We start from the raw sequence: 17017 nt of genomic DNA on the forward strand, positions 1-17017 counted from the left end.
GGGAGGAGAGGGGCGGTCGCTGAGGTAGCGCGGGGGTCGCGAAGGGCCCGGTGAATCCCCCGCCTCCCCTCGGGGTGGGAGGCCTGGAACGCGGTGCTTGGCTTTGCGGGCAAGTAGAGGGAGCCCCCCGCCCCGCACATGCGGAAGGCCAGGCCGGGCACGGCCCAGTGGTTCCCCCCAGCCCCGCACCGCCGCTGGGGTCCCGGAAAGGACCAAATCGGGAGGTTTGGGCGTAAAGTGCTGTGCCCACGTTAATCACAGCGGGCTAGCGGTCGCAGTAGCCGTGGCGGTGGCGGCAAGGCAGTGACCCGGGCCAAGCTTCGCGAAATTATCGCTGGATCTCATTGTAAGGCGTTCGGCTTGCCCCGAAAGCTTTGCCGTGACCCCCACCGAAGACACGGCGGTGTGGAAAACAACAGCGTTCTTGGTCTAAAAGCCTGCAATATCCTGTTTACTCTGGGTAAATTACGGCGTGGTGAAGCCCCACTGCCATTAGCATAACCAAGTTTTATTAACAATGTCATCTGCAAGCCAGCTGTAGGCAGAGTTAGGCGTTTGCCTCGATTATTCCTTTTTTTTAGGATCAATATTTTATGGATTTAAACTCCGAAGCTGTGAAATGTGGAGCAAACTTTAATACACAAACCAGTGCAGCGTAAGGACGCCTTGGTGAGGCATAGCCTAAGGTTTCTGAAAACTTAATGCGTTTATCAAATCCATTGATCTATATTTTAAAAATGAAACTGCTTTGGTTTGTTTATTATTTTAAGTACAGCTGGGAACGTAAGTGGTGCGTATCATACGATCTCCAGGGTGGAAATAGTTGTTCTTCTGCTGTAACTGAATTCTTAACCTGAACAGCTCCAGAGGAAAAAAATAAGCTTGGTAAGCTTGGCAGCAAGAGGGAGAATGAGAGTATCGTATAAAACAGCGCTGACCTGTACCATGAGCAATAGCACTTAGTGTTGTTGCAGGAATTTGTTCTCTGGCTCATCTACTGACGCTCTGCTGCAGGTCTTCCTTGTAAACCCACGGTGACCTGACAGAGCTGAACAAAGGCTGCAGGGAGATCCTTCAGTCAATGGCCACGGCGCTGCTTCTATCAGTCATCTCTAAGTGAATTCTGTCACATAATACATGAGCTATTATGCCTGAGGTAAGCAATTGCTACCAATTTATGCCACACACGCAGTATCTGATATTTAAATAGTCCCAATAACACGTGGGCATTAAGCTTCTTGATGTGATGGCTCCCAGCCAAAAAAAACAAGCTGTAGGTGTGACAAAGGAAGCTGTCATATGACATTGAGTTTTTGGATACACCTGAATATGTTACTTGAAGATCAGACGTACCTAGTTAAGAGCAAATCGCCTTCACCCTCACATAAATATGAAATGAACTGGCTTTGAAACTGCAGCTGGTAAAAGTGAGATGGTTGTTTCAGTTACCAAAGGCAGCTTATTTTTCCCCAGATAATCACTTACTACAAATTTTCTCAATCTAATCATCAGGTAGGGAAGTCTTTAATTCCAGCTGAGGGACTAAAGCTTTCTCAGCACTGGTTGTTGCCTCCTGCAAAGGTTGTCTTCTGCTCATTTGAACAGTTGAGGGGGAGAGGGGAAATACGGTCGTAGAGATCTGTGTCTTCTTCCTTGTTCCTTCTCAACAGAAATTGGTATAGTTTTTATTAGCTTTCTTGGTTTTGTTTTCTAATCCTAGTAGGAAACTCTTGGGTGGTGTCTTGGTGCTGGCTAGAATAAATTTTCACCTGAGCTGGGAGAGGAACTGGTGGCACCTGTGGCTGAGGGACACAACTGGGACAGTTTACTACTTAGCCAACAGCTGGGATAGTTTACCCAAATTAGCCCAAGGGCCATTTCTATCGTGTGACATCATGCTCAGTATGTCAGTGAGGAGGGTGCTGAGGGGAGGTTCCTTGTGCTTGGAGGAAGCGGAGCATCAGGATCTATTGTGAGCTGGTTTACTGTAAGTTATGTGCTTAAGTATTTCTGTTATTGGCTGGTTTATTTGTTTTCTGTCTCTGTTTTCTTTTTTTTCCAGTTTTTTTTTTTTTTGCTTTGTGTGTTTTGTTTTTTTTTTTAATCTCAGCCTACCAGTTTTGCCTTTTTTCCTTTACTAATTCTTCTCGTTGTTCCACTGGAGGGTGAAGGAAGTGAGTGAGAAATTGTGTAGCTTGATATCAAGTGAGGCTGAACTACAATAACTTGACCGAAAAAAAATAAAAGCAGGAAGAATATAGTTCCTGCTTATATTTGTGAGTGCTGTTCAGGGTATTAATGAAGATAAAAACTTGGGAAATGTAAGAAGACTTTTTTGCTTTCATTTACCTTAAACTCTTTGCGTAAGCTAATGGTATGTTGAAAGCTAACAAATGAAAGCTGTAGTTCTCTTTTCCTTCCTCTATCCTGATCTTGAGCAGAAGCATTACTTCACGTTGCTTGTCTTTCCGGAAAATGCCAAGTGAGCAGCAAAGCAGAGAGATGGGCAGTAGCCTCTGTTGTACGTGGGGCTGATTGTTCGCGCTGCTGCGGTAGGCTTTGTGTTCTTCCAGCTCTAAAATTCATGGCAGGCTAAGATATGGAAAACAACTCCCCGAGTAGTCTCAGCTGTAAACAAATGCAACAACTGCACACAAATAATTGGAGAATTAAAATTCTGTGTTAATATGAAGCCTTTTTGTAATACTCTGATCCATAGCTCTGTGAAGCTCTTGCTACCCTGATTTTTTTACTACATAATAGCTTGCGTATAAGCTTTGTAAAATGAAAGCAAAATATAAGCTACTCTTGCAGCTTACATAGATTTTTCTTGTAAGAAGACCGTAACAATGAGTAGTATTTTCCTGTGCTTGCAGCTGAGATTAGTCTGAGATGCTGCTTGTGATGCACGGAGAGATGCTGGATACATCTTTTCACTATTAAACTCTGTTCTGGAGCATCTGGTGCTTGAAGTACTCCATCAACCTTTAATGTGAATTGGCAGAGAGAATGACTTTGGCACCATTGCTGTGAGCATTAATGAATCTAGATTTGGGTTTTTTTCAGTCTGGGACATGGTTAGCTTGAGCCCTTTACAGCTTTTCTGGGTCTGCTTTCTAAAACGTGAGATGATCACTGAAACCGGTGCTCGTACCCATGTCTGAGGAAGTCATGAGATGCAGACAATTTTTACAAGTATAGAAGGGCTGATGGGACTTAGGTTAAGAATACAGAGTTGTCCCGGCCCCGGTGTTGGTTAGCTGGTTTTCCTGTCTGAGGGTAAAAGCTTTCCAAGGGTGAAGCTTCCCGCTGCACCGTGCTCCCATGCAGTTGGTTCCGTGCTTAGGTCTAACAAAGTTCCATCTGTGCCCGCCTCCTACTCCTCCTCCCCATCTGGCAAATCCACTCATTGTCACTCTGGTTTCGGTACCTTATTCTTGAAGGTATTCAGTAACTGGGAAGTGGCATTGAATCCACATCAAAACCAGCTCTAGCTCCTATCAGATGACGGTGCTTATCCACTTTATGCTCTTCCCTGTCTGTCCACTGTGGCCTAACTCTACAGAAAGCGAAGGAAGGAATTTTGAGGAACAATTGATGAACTTGGACTTAAGGCATACGGACAATTAAACTTTGCTTTTGGAGTGGAGCCTGAATGTGTCAGTAAAAACAAGCAGCAGAGTTTGACCTTAATGGAAGTATGATTGTAGGAAAGTTCCACAGGGAAGTTGCAGGTGGGGTTCACAATCCATTAAGCTGATGTTTAAGTATGGCTCTTGGAAATGGAGAGCTCTCATGGAATTAATTTAAACGCTCACTGTTATCTTCCTCTAATGCTTTGTTATGACATGGCGGAGCGTGCTTTCCTGACTGCTGAAATGGAGATTAGGCAGGACTAGCTTTTAGTTACTAAACCAGTAGCTGGAATGTTGATTGGGAAAGAAAAAAAAAAAAAGAATTGAAGCATCCTATCCCAATCTGTGACAGGATTTAATATAAATGCACTCAAATATCACAGATAGCTAGACACAGAGGCTCATTTGCAGACCTGGCAGAAAGGGAATTAATGGAGAAAAGTGAGAACCTAAGCGCTCGTGGACCATCCAAAAGAAGTTATGAGAAGTCTAGCTGGTAGTTGTAAGCAACATTTAACTTAAATTGGACTGTTTCAGTGTCTGTTCATGATCTTGATCACCGGCTGTTCATGTGATTACTGTTAGTACGTGTCGTGGTTTTGTTCAGTGAGGGGGGCCTAATGACTAGTAGGGCAATGACTAGTATCTACCACCTTAGCCCCCCTCACTAAACAAAACCACGACAGTATGAGCAGGATTTTGTTTAATATGCAGGGTGGAAAAATACAGGAGATAAGAGTGTTAGAGATGCATCTTTGTGCTTTCTAATACTGACGTTGCCATAAAGACAGAAATCAAACCCCTATGGAAAACAGATATGGAGACATCAAGTTTTCCCGAATTATCTTTGTTGTATTCTGCAGTGAAATGTCAGCACAGAAACTTAAATAGGTTAAGCTTCCTCTGGTAGCAAATTGGGATGAAATTCTGTTGTTTCACTGGGTAAAGATGTGGGTCAGTCAGTTACTATTACAGAGCGATTAGATTGCTCAAGAGGCTTTGAAACAAATGTAACTAATGAATTAACCTCATTCACAGAGTGTGAAATCTGTTCTAGGAGAAATGCCAGCTAGTTCAAACAATACTAATTATGGAGTAGCAACAACAAACGGTTGTCGAAGCTGTAGCTCATTCCTCGGTGTTCTTGTCATAACTGGGAAAATGTTCTGTATCAAATAAAAAAAAGGTGGGATGGCAAAAGCAACCTGCATTTCTGAAGGCAGGAGCATAAACCAAATCCCTTGCAAGGTCAAATAATACTGCTGTAAGGGTTTTCTGCTCAGAAGTGAACGACATAGTAGCTTTCTGCTGCATAGCAATGAAATAGCAATAGCTGAATGTGTTCACCATATGGGGAAAGCCGTGCTAGAGTCACCTCCTGCTTCTAGCCCCGGAGACTTGGATTTTCACTAACCTGAAATTTTCTGAAATGTTAAAATGAACCATCACTTAAACTACTCAACTTTTGGCCCCTTGTTAGTCAAAGTTTTGCTGTAAAACCCCTTACAGTATTTACAGATTTGCAGAACTGTTATCTTCATTACACCAAGGACACTATTCAGATCTGGAGTTGTGCTGTAGCTTTGCTCAGGCTGATAATGATCTGTGTTATCATTTAAAAGCAGCGATTTAAAAAGTTTACAGGGAAAATAAATTACTTTTTCACATGAAGAAAGAAAGATGGTTTTAAGTCCTAGGTTCTACCTGTGCTGTCCAAAGCTTAGCTTCATTTCAGCAAAGACTTGGATCATATACAGTAAAATAAACTTATTCAGTTGCAGGTTATGTGATATGGGTACCCCTGAGTCAGGGCTCAGCAGACATCTGAATTTTATACCAGGGCAAATCCAGTGACAGCTTCATATGCCAGTTCCGAGATACTCAGCACTTTATTGAGCTCTTATTGAGGCTAAATATGATTATACTGAAAGTGTCTCTAAGCCTGTTGCTGGTGTCACTTTCTTGACAGAGAATCAATATTTGATTCCCCACATAATTCCATGTTAAGCTTGGATCGCACTTCAGCTGTAGTATGCTGACAGGGCTTTAAAAGTTGTGGAAAATTGTAGGCTTGCTTGTTACCTCTGAACTCTCAAACATGTGCTGTTGATTTCATGCAGAAAAACCACAGAGGTCACATCAGATTAGTTGAAACTAATCTCTTAGAACAATTACCTTAATGTTGAATAGCATGTTATATGCGTAATGCTGTAACACTCGGCGATAAGGAATGGAGAAACAATATAAGAAATGGATACAGTGAAGTCAAAATGACTAGGTCTGGCAAAACTGTGACCTGGGCGCTATGCTCAAGGACCTGTAGGTAATGATCATGGAAGCTTGTGATCCCAGGACTGTTACAGTGAGATGTTCCCATTGCTGAGACACTAAGCGTGCTCCGTTACTGAAGGTCTAACGAGCAGGATGGATCTTCCTGATGTGAGAGAGGTAGTGATCTGCCCTTCCCTGATCCCCTCTAGAAAAGGAAGGTAACAAAAGGAATCTTCAGACTTTGTGCTGCCACAAATGTTCCCTTCGGTGTGAAAGCAAGACAGAAGTTGGAACCATGAGCTCCCTTGCTGGTGAAGGTCCCGTGTGACTTATTTCAAGAGCATGACATTGTGCAGTTGGCTAACCCAACATCCCCTACTGTGGATCCTAGGTGACAGACTGCACAGTTTAAACAGCAGCTTGAGATACAGAGCTGTAGAACATAGCTATGTATCTCAACATTTGTGTAGTAAGAAAGCAAAACATTTTCTCTGGTGTTACGGGGAGGAGTGTGAGCTGTTACCGATCAGTAAAGGGATGCAAAAGAGCATGAAAAAGAAGCTGAGAGGAGTCGGGGCTGGTCATGGTACTTCCCTACTTTTCAGATGAGAAATCTTGTCCTTTTGGCCCTTGACGCTTGTGTGTGCTGTGGCAGAGAACGCGCTGCCTGTGAATACTGACATCAGAAACCAGCCAGCAGTATGCTGTAGCTTGAGAAGGGCGTAGCAGGCGCTCAGCTGTAGCTGTGCAGCAGGCTGGCTGGCCAAGATAAGAGTGCTGTCGGGCAACTCCGAATTCTGTGGGACGATGCGGTGGGTGTGTAGAATTGCTCGCTTTAATTCTTGTGCTCTCAGGATGCTATGGACTCGCAGCAGCAACATCTGGAGTACAGCCCTGCTGCTTGTTACAGACAGCTCTGGCCGTGTACCAAAGACAGTAGTTCTACTGACGGTGTTTAGTATTATTATGTGCATGTATTTGACATCAGTGTAACTTGAAATTGCCTTTCTTCAGAACTTGCCCTTCAAAATCAGTGGTATTTAGCTGGCATAGTAACTCTAGCCCTTCAGCTTTCCGGTGTGAGGAATTCCCCCGTGGGATGACTCACGTGCTGTAGCAGCACTGTCAGCCCCTCGTCCCCAGTGGACGGTATTCCTGCTCAGTGTGTGTCACAAAGCCATCCCCAAAGGGCTGTCCTCTAGGATGTGGTCGTGACAGAAGCTGGTGGGATTTACCGTGCGTCTGCGTTAGCTCTTTGAGCTGCTTAACAGCTCATCACTGATAACAACTCCCATTTTTGCAGCTCAAGGAGTGTCATGGCAGAGGCAGGGCTCCTGTGGTCTGCCTGCGCTGCAGTGCAGTCTGTGGAAAGATCCCAGGAAGAATTCCCTGGAAAGGGTCTGGTACTCGCTGCTTGTATGCATCACCTTGTATGCCCCCTTTCTGTAGCTGTGGCTTCCTCAAAAAGATGTAATAAAATCCCATGGGCGATTCATCTAGAGGCAAGGAAGGGCTCCTGGCACCTTTCCACTGTCACATTTTGCTTATGGGTTGACCAGGTTTGTCTGACCTAGTTCTGTTTCTTCTGTTCATAAACTGGGCTTAATGGTGAAGTCCTGGAAATGTTCCCAGCTGCTAAAGCCAGGCTGTTCCTTCTGCAGTAATTAATTGCAGTTCAAAAGCCCTTCACCAGCTCTGTATCATAAAAAACATGTTCTCTGTGATTCTAAGCTTTGAACAAGCTTCTTATGGTGGCGAGACTTATATTCAATATCACAAGGGCACTGTGGGACCCTGCTCATCAGTTGCTTGCTGTTAAATACATACCGAACTGGAAAAATCTCTTTCCTGTGTGCCCGTTACAGGAACTGTTATCACAGAATAAAACACAGCTTTGGATTGTTTTTACTAAGCTGGGTGTGATTTTTCATTCCAGTGTAACTTTCCATCATTAGCAAAAAAAAAAAAAATAATTTAGGAACAAGTATAATAAATTGGAACTTGATAGCCAATGATAATTTGAATGCCATGAGGCTCCTGGAGAGTGCTCAAGCCCTAACCCCACAGCCTTCCACTGCGGAGCGCTCGGAGGCACCAGAAATGGATCCTTCAGCAGGGAGGCCCTTGTGAAATGGAGCTGTCTTACTAACTGTCTGCTGGTAGGAAAGCAAACAGAGATGACCTTGCTAGCATGCTTAGGAGGGGAAGGAATACATTGTGCTGGGGCTGTATTGCGCGTTGAAGTGAGATAAACTCACTGGAAGTTACGAGGAATGGAAGAGTTTGAAAAATAAGTAGGATCAGGGCCTTAAGGAGCTGTTAGCAATCAAAAACACTGCCATCAGCTCTACACTGAAACATTTGAAAAGGGAAGCTTCCAAAAGCTGGGCATTACTCATAGGTGCTTTTTCTGTAACTGCCACAATAATCAGCTGAAGACTGATGTCAGGACTCAGATGTGTTTTATCTGCTGGAAAATGTTTCCTCTGCTTCATAAAGGCTGCTCAGATCCCTTCTGCTACCCTCGAGATATTTGCAAAGTTTGCCTTAGCTTTCCTGGCACCTGGAGACGGAAGGGCTGGTCCCCTTGGCTGACATCTGAAGGTGGACAATGTGTTAAAAAGAGAGGTCAAGTGTGGTTCAGTAGCTTTCAAAAGAGGTCTGGGGCATTTTAAGCACAATACTTCATTTAAAGTCAAAAGGCTGAACTGTGATGCTCTTCAAAGAAAGCTAAGTTGTTACTTTTAGGACAGCTCCTGTCCCTGAAAGTGTTCTTAAGGCAGCAAAACTAGCACATATCTGCAGGGTGGAATGAGTTACTTCCAAAGCTGAAACACCTCAAAGCTTTAGCCTGATCTTATCTTGTCTACAGTTTCAACTTGTGTCACTACTTTGAAATGCAAGATAAAATGCAGACTTGGGTCTACTTGAACTCAACTGACTTGAGGGAACTACAGACGTGGTGGACCTGCGTTTTGCAGGTCGGGAGACTAGGATGCAGGCATGTCTCTGCCCTTAGTTCAATATAGAATGCAACAGACTGCTATTGACCCAGACCTCAAGGGTCAAAAACAGGGGAGTTTTGACACTAGTTGTCCAAATAGAATCCATTACGTACTTCCATCTTACTTACTTGCTCCTTTTCAGTCACCTGAGCTGTCACAGGTATGACTGCCTCATTATCCATCGTAAGATTTGATTAAGCAAGTGAAAAAGTTCTGCTGTTGTCTTCAGTAGCAGCACTTCAGGCATACTGTCTTGAGAACCGTAAATGCTTATTTGTGTCTTTATCTGTTCACTGCTTGATTTGGAAAAGGTGTGGTAGACCTTTAAATATTCCCTGAGCGATATTGAGGGGCCTTGCAGTGTTAAGCTCTAAGGAACCTGGGATAAAGTACTCTCAAAGCTGAGATAAACGGTTACAGCAGTGGTTCTGTTTCTTAGCCTGGAAAATGGGATAAAAAACTCATTCCTCGTACAGCTGACAAGCATGTGCGCACATCTGCTGGAGCTATGCGTGCTAAATAGACCTGGAGTGGCCGTTGCCCTGCGGAACGTGGAATCTGGATGGTGAATGGTGACCTAAGGTGAAATACTTGGAAGAAGTCTCAAAGGCTAATTTCAGCTCTCTACTCTGTTCTTTAAGGGAAATAGGTTTGATTGGAAGCTGATACTTTTGTTAGGAGTATCATGCTCAAAAGGACAAAAATGTTACTGTTTTTAGGAGTAGCATAAGTCCTGTTGGTGCAGGTCATAGTTTGTTGGAATTAACAGCGGTAAAATCTTAAGCAAGGCCTTCAGGATGCTGGTCATCAATGATGAGCGAAATTGCATATATCGAGAACTTTCCTTCATGGCTCTCATGTCTACATAAACTTGTGACTTCAATTTAAAATGTACTCCGAGGGTGTACCAGTCCTGCCCCTGAACTTGGTTGTCTGATGCTAATCTGAATAACATAGGTGGATGGAAACAATTGATTTCCTGGCCTGAGACCCTGCCTTTGGGGGACAGGGGTGAAAGCTCTAGCTGGAGTGGGAGCAGGGCAAGGATTGGTGGCCTCTTGGGTTGTAGAGCTTAGGGGGCGTGTTGTTCTGTTCTTTCTTGGGTCCCTAATCTCAAGCAGAAAGCGTGATGTAGTAACTCTGCATCTTAAATCTTGTGAGAACAATACCAAGAGGAAGTGTGCCTCTGAGTGAAAATGCGGAAACAGCGGGGAAGGACAGAGTAAAGTGAAGCAGCTTCATAACCAAACCAGCATTACAGCATTGTAAAGAAACACAGGAAAGTGAAGAGTCACTTCCCAGAAAAATTCCCTCTGTAACAATGAATTCACGTCCTATGGCAAGAGTGAGGAGTGTTAGAGTGACTTGGGGCTTCCCCCATCGCAGTAACCAAAACAAAGATGTAGTAGAGTTGTTGGTTCCTCTGGAGTCTGCATAGAAACCTTTCACAGGGTTTTTTTTTTTTTAATTGTGTAGCAGCAGGGGCAATTGCCACTGCCTCTGATGTTAGAAGCAACACCAGAGTCAACTTGAAGTGTAGTATGTAGTGGGAAATGGGGCAGTTAAATACAGGAATTGATCCCATTTGTCTAATGGCTGTCTTTGTAACAGGACTGATAAAGGCAGTCAGTCACACTCTGTTCCTGCAGGACACTCCAGGGGCTGTGTGTGACCACCTTCTGTTTGAGACCCTCTACCTGCTCTGGAGAGACATTTCAAACTCAATCCAAAATTCAGGTTCAGTGTTTAGATGTTTGTGGGGAGTGTTCAGAGCAAAACACATGTGAAAGCTATGTCACATGGGTCAGTTCCGGGCCTGTAAAGACAAAATGTGGCCCACGCGAACTTGCAGCATTCCAATGGCTGTGAACCTTCAATTGCATTGCACACCTGATGGATCACCTGGCGCAGGAATGCACCAGGAAAGAAGTCCGACCTGTTGTGGCCACTGGCACAGAGCACTGGGCTAGCATTGGCCTTTGGAAGGTGAGTCGTCGTCTTTAGCTGGACAGCTGGGTGACAGTAAGTAGGGTTTTTTTCTGTGTAAAAAGAGAATACTGAAACCACTTGGGGAGTGTTTCAAAATGTAAGGAGAACCAAAATCTGCGATGTCTGTCGGAAGTGCGTCTGACTTGTTGCTGAACTGCGTAGGTTGGAGGGCTAGTCAGGTTAAAAATCGTTGATCCTATCTGATCTATACTGAAGCATGTGGCACAAGTGTGGACAATGTAAAGAATGAAACCAACTTGGGTTTTTTTCCAAGTGGGGGATACCAACAGGCTTGCATCCTGCTTTCACCTCAGTCTCTTGGGACAGATTGCCTGGAAATAGTTAATGCTCACTTGGATGTGTATAAAAGGCTCAGCGTTCAAATTGTACGGCACACGGGTGTTATAAATCAGCATAACCTGAAAGGAGCAAATGAACTGTAAACCTGCTAAAAGTGCTCCAAGCTGCTCTCAGCTGCTTCAAAGTACCTCTAACAGCAATAGAAACAGGGCATCGTTGCAGAGAAAATCATCCCAGCAATGGCCAAGTTGTGCTTGGTAATGAGTGTAATATAAAAGAAGGTGCCAAAGTAGTGCAAGGTGGGGAATAATTCACTATGCACATGGTTGAGCAGGACTTTTTGGCCCCAAAGAGGTTAATTCTCCAAGAAGAGGTTACTGGTCATCTGGCAGCTGAGGTTAACAGAGATATTGTGGGGTTTTTGTGACTAATGCTAGCATTGTGATTTTAGTCCTGCTTTTATTTATGATGCAATAAGCTTTAATAAAATGACAAGTTTGTCATAGATCTCAGACTTCATTCATCATCTGAAAATTTGTAATAATTGGCATAATGCATATGATTGAAGAGCAGCTTTTGTGTCTTGCCAGCCTCTTTCCATCACTTCATCCTGCTGTCTGAAGTAGGAAGACACTGGGGTTCATAGGGCCAGTTGATATGATCAGTCCCAGTGTTAAGCTTCATCGGGGTGTCTAGCCAGCAGGCTGCCTCCTGAAGTCCTGATGGTGATACTCACTTCAGCACTTGTCTGATTGGAATATACCCTAAAAATGTGTTAAAGGTTGGCTGGATCAGTTCTAGACAAGCTAATGATGAACTCTTGCAAGTAAGTAGTTATCTCTGCAAATCAGACTTTAGACTTCAACTCTCAATTGAAAGAAAGAAAACATCCCAGGTCTTTACATCAGCTCTTGCTCTGGGACAAACACTCTCTTGTCTCGGGTAAACTGCTTGCAGGTATCTCGTGTACAATATCCTCGCGAAGGTAAAAAAGGAAATAAAATAACTGGAGAAGCTATTTAGGAATTGCACATCCTTAGGTGCTTTTTTATGGGTAGATTTTCTTGCAAGAAAGCTTGTTTTAAACCTGAAAACAATGAATTTGGAGACTCCTGAAACTTTGCCAGAGAAAGCTTGCCCTAAACATGGGCTAAACTTCCAAATCCTTTGTTTGAGGCCAGGAAAGTGAGGACTGAGGCAGAGCAGTGGAACCATGAAGGTCGCAGGCATGCTGCCTAGCCAGGAAAACAGCAGAAGGAATTCAGCATGGGCACCTCCTGTGTTTACCCACTCTTAGTTTTCATGTGTAATGAGCTCTCCTCAGACAATTTAGCATTTTGAAATGAGCTTCTGGTTAATTCTATGGAAACATGAGCTGTGTGGCAACCAAGCACAAGAAGGGAATTGAACAGAACATTATGCTACTTTGCATAAATCCATAGTACCTGTGCATTCAAATACTGCATGTGGTATCTGACAGCGGGGAGGGAGAGAGCTCAGAAGGGCAAATGAAGCTGTAGATCTGCTTCTATTTTAATTTATTAATTTATTTATTTTTTAAACTTGACTTCTTGGCTAATTTACTAAATACAGAAAAACGTATGTGAGGTGAATCTGGTTGTGCCTAGGGGAGTCACGATGTGATTCCTTTTGTCTTAGCTAGGCAACTTCTTTAGGCTGTATCAAAATAGGCTGTTAGACTGAATTATCCTTCTCTGTGATCTGGCAAGGTAGTTAGTGATGCAGTGAAATACTGCTGAGCCGCTTCTAAGGGGTTCTAAGATAATGACTATTTCTCAGTCTTAGTGTTAGGTTGGATGCTGATTAACTTAGGTTGGTCAAAGGAACAGCCATGCCTGTTTAAATCTTGGCAATGTGCAGCTTGCCATCACAAGTTAGGAGGACGTATTAGTTTTCCTAAAACAGAGCTCTAACCACATGCAAAGAGAAAAATATGCACTATATTAAAAAATACATGCGTAGTCTCTGGCACTGTGATAAACTCATCCTGGCTGATTAAGCATACAGTGACATTTGACTGACCTTGTCAGCTGGAGGGGTGAATGGATAAAATAAATTAGCTTTCAGTCTCTGAACATATTTCATATGCTGGGTAGGAGGTCAGTATGACTCATCCTTTCCCTTTGCTGGATGGCCTGGTATTTGTAGAGGAAAATCTGCCCTTCTGTTGAATGCTTCCAGAGACGTAATGCTTCTTGGTACTTGAATCCACAACAGGTGCCTTTCCAAACTGCTTCCTGGTTTCTGTAAAGCTGCCACACCTCTGCGTTGCTCTCTAAAAGTGATTTTGTGTGAGTATTACGGTTTGGTTCTCCAGAACAAGGGTTCCCTGGTACCACAAGGCTCTCTTTAAGAGCTGGGCCTTTGCTTCCTAATTATCTTGTTCTTTTGGACTGGGACAGCTGGGTCAATGAATGCAGTGATGTTCTTAAATGCAATCAGCCACCCGTTGCTCTGCCAAAGTGTGATAATACGGTGACACGGCCTTGCAAGAGATCGACGTGAACGTAAGAGTGCTGCAAAATGTTTGCAGAAGTTTGGTGGGAATTAATCGAGTTAGCTTTACCTTGTAAGCTGATATAAGTCCTCCATGTTGCAGCTGAAGCTTTAAGTGATTTCTAAATGAGCTTGACGTTAAATGAGCCGAAACCTAATCAGTAATTGATAGATATAGTTGCATGTCCCTGTCACCACACTGTCTCCGATACGCAGACCAGATTGAGCCACGCGGCTCTTCGTGCAGCCCCTAAGTAGCTTTAACTGTGCTACAGTGCCGTTAGAGCCCTCGTTGTGCTAACAGTTATGAAAGCTGAACCTCCAAAGTGAGAAAGCAGTGGAATAATAAAAGAAAATTTATCCAGCACCCTGGCTGTTATTAGGTCACATAGTAAGGCTAAATGCAAAAAGGAGACAAAGGATTGAAGGATTACTGTATGCAAACAGATAATCTTTTTTTTTTTTTTTTTTCTTCCTCCCCAGCTGTCTAGACTGCCAGACAAATGCCAGGTTAATTTTTCAAGACACTGACTGCAAGATGTTTTGACACTTCATCTTTTATTATGGGTGCAATGTGCCTAGATTGTCTGGCCGTTACTGATCCTGTATCTAACAGACTTGAAGGTTTTTCAAGTTTGTCATTTGATAAAGTAAAAAATATCCCTGTCCAAGATTATAGTGACTTTGGTATGTTTCTAAGTTAATGAACAAAATATAAAGGTGGCTGAGCTTATGAAGATAATATAGGAGCAATGAAAGCCTTGATAAGACTGGTCTGAATGACAGCTGTAAGTCCCGATCTCCTTGTACTAATATAAGTGTTATTGGAGTTAAAACTGAGAAGTGCATCAGAAGAGTTTAGAAAAATCATAATACTCAAGATTAAGGTGTAAACGTACTGTGCTTGAAATGAGAGTATGGAGAAACACGGGTATGTTCTCATAGCTGCACAACTCCGTCTCACCCTTCTCCCTCCCAGTTCTGCTGTTGGTGTCAATCTTCTCCAATCTGGTGCATGAAGAAGTGTTTTCTAGGCGTGAGAGCAAACACCAGACTTCACCAATATGTTTCTCAGCGCCTCGTGTCTGTTGCTTTGATGCCCCGCTGCAGCTAGCGAAGGCGGCAGTCCTATTCACATCTTAGATTCTGCCTCTGACAGACTCCACCAAGCCCTGACTGGAGTCTTAGTATGTGACATTCAAAAGGTGGGTGCTGAGGAAGACCCTTCCAGGACAAAAGCTCGGTGTAGTCCATGCCGCTTTTCGTGACAGTGTTGCATTTGGACTGAGCGATGGCATTTGGCACAGTATGATGGAGCATGAAGCAGTGGCACTGTAGACATCTGATGGATAACGAGCTCGTGGCCCGGAGCAGTTGCTCGCATCAGACCTATGGAAATTCGTAGTGTGTGTGATTAACGCTTGCTATCAAGCAGAATCTTAAAAAGCTGCTCACAAAGAGGGAAGGGAAGCTTATAATGGTTCATAATCATAGCTCTTAAAAAGAACTCGCTGTCCAGCACTTCACATGAAGCCATCTGCCACATGGAGAGCGCACAATGGAGCTGCACCGTAATTCCTAATGTGGGGCACGACCTGCAATGTAGCAGACAGAAACCTGGGTGTGACATTCCTTTGATGTTGCCGGGATTGGTACCCCCACAGAGTCCATAAGCAAAATTTAAATGTGCTCCATCAGTGGCTTGTTGCCTGCTGCAGTGGTTCATGGCCTGCTGCAGAAGCAGCAAAGATGCTCCCCTAGCAGCTCCCGTGAGTCCTAGACTGTATTGTGTGCCCCTGCCCTTTCCAGAGTTAATGAGGAAGGCTTAGATGTGATGCATTATTGCATCTTGAACATTAGAGATTTGATTGGCACCAGATTTCCCCCTTGGGTAGATCATCTATGTAGGGAAGCAGTAAAGCACAAACTTCTGCACATTTAGTAGCATAAATAATGACAGCACCCAGGTTTGGGAGCACCGCTTATTGTTTGTTGAAGCATCAAATTGGAAGGCAGGACTGGATACTGTGTGCTGGAAATAATTAGCTGATTGGCTTTTGTGCTATGCTTGAAATTTGTTTTCACGAGGAAAACCACTCTGCTGTCCTTACATAAAAAGAAAACTAGTGTTTTAGTGCGGAGCAAGTAACCCTGAGTACAACTTTATTTATTAGCACAGCGCAGTAGAAGCGTAGGAACATGGTAGCGTGACCTGCATGAAGTGAGATGGTAAGCTGAAAAGCTCGTCATGTAATCTTTTCTGCAGCCAACAGTCATCGGTGCTTTGGTGTAATCTAGTCTGTATATGTTTCCATTGACATTTTCTATAATTTCTTTGTATAAGCTCGACACTGAAGTATCTTTTGTGAGATGCCAGCTGACTTCACTAGTGAGTGATCACATCTCTGTTACTTTCTTTTCGGCAATAGGTTCCTTTGGCCTCTGACCCTGTCGCTTGCTTCCGCTCTCTTTAGGGTGCTCGTTTGTGTTCTGACTTGAGTTTTGAACTGCTGTTGTGTTCCCTGGACTGTTAATAAGTTATGTGCTGGAAGAACTGACTTGTATTGTAACTGTGCTTCATCAGGAGACACCTTCTTGGTTGAGGGGACCCCAGAGTTCATTTCTAAATAATCAATAAATAGATAATATCCCACGTAGAAGTCTACTTCAATGAGAGCCAGGAATTTGCTCATATTAAGTGAAGTAATGTTTATTCTCAGCAGTCAGGAAGCAGCTTTGTCTTCTGTAAAGATACTTGGAGATGTGAGCAGGGAGTCTAACCTACTGTAAGGGAACGCTGTGGTGGTAGTCAGCGTGGCTGCAATCTGGCTGGCAGGCGTGGCTCGTAACCACAAGACTGGTTTCCTTCCCTTCTTAAGAGGGATTAGCAAGTAAAACTGTTAAGGGTGTATGAAGCACTCAGCTTTCTGAGAAATCACTGTGTTTCGAGAGCACATGTGTTAGCCACATTGGTGGGCCAGTCTGTCCAACTGACATGGACCAGTTGGAGAAGGTCCAGAGGAGGCCACGAAGATGATAAAAGGGCTGGAGCACCTCTCTTATGAGGACAGGCTGAGAGAGCTGGGGCTGTTCAGCCTGGAGAAGAGGAGGCTCCGGGGAGACCTGATAGCGGCCTTCCAGTGCCTAAAGGGGGCCTACAAGAAAGATGGGGAAAGGCTGTTTAGTAGGGCCTGTTGCGATAGGATGAGAGGTAATGGTTTTAAAATAGAGGGGGGTAGATTTAGATTAGAAATTAGGAAAAAATTTTTTACGATGCGGGTTATAGAACACTGTCCCAGG

The 17017-nt window shown here is 43.8% G+C and overlaps 1 long non-coding RNA gene across 2 annotated transcripts in view; it reads left to right on the plus strand.

Annotated features, from left to right (window-relative positions):
• The first annotated feature begins 153 nt into the window (after positions 1 to 153).
• LOC147600260 (uncharacterized) overlaps positions 154 to 17017 on the plus strand; it is a 41412-nt gene continuing 24548 nt past the window's right edge. For both annotated transcript variants that reach the window (XR_015258940.1, XR_015258941.1), the window contains exons 1-2: positions 154 to 346; positions 1015 to 1156. This is a non-coding gene — a long non-coding RNA (uncharacterized LOC147600260). The remainder of the gene's footprint in view (positions 347 to 1014; positions 1157 to 17017) is intronic.

Source organism: Chlamydotis macqueenii, chromosome 6 (assembly GCF_036417535.1).
Source record: "Chlamydotis macqueenii isolate bChlMac1 chromosome 6, bChlMac1.mat, whole genome shotgun sequence".
Taxonomy (NCBI): Eukaryota; Metazoa; Chordata; class Aves; order Otidiformes; family Otididae; genus Chlamydotis; species Chlamydotis macqueenii.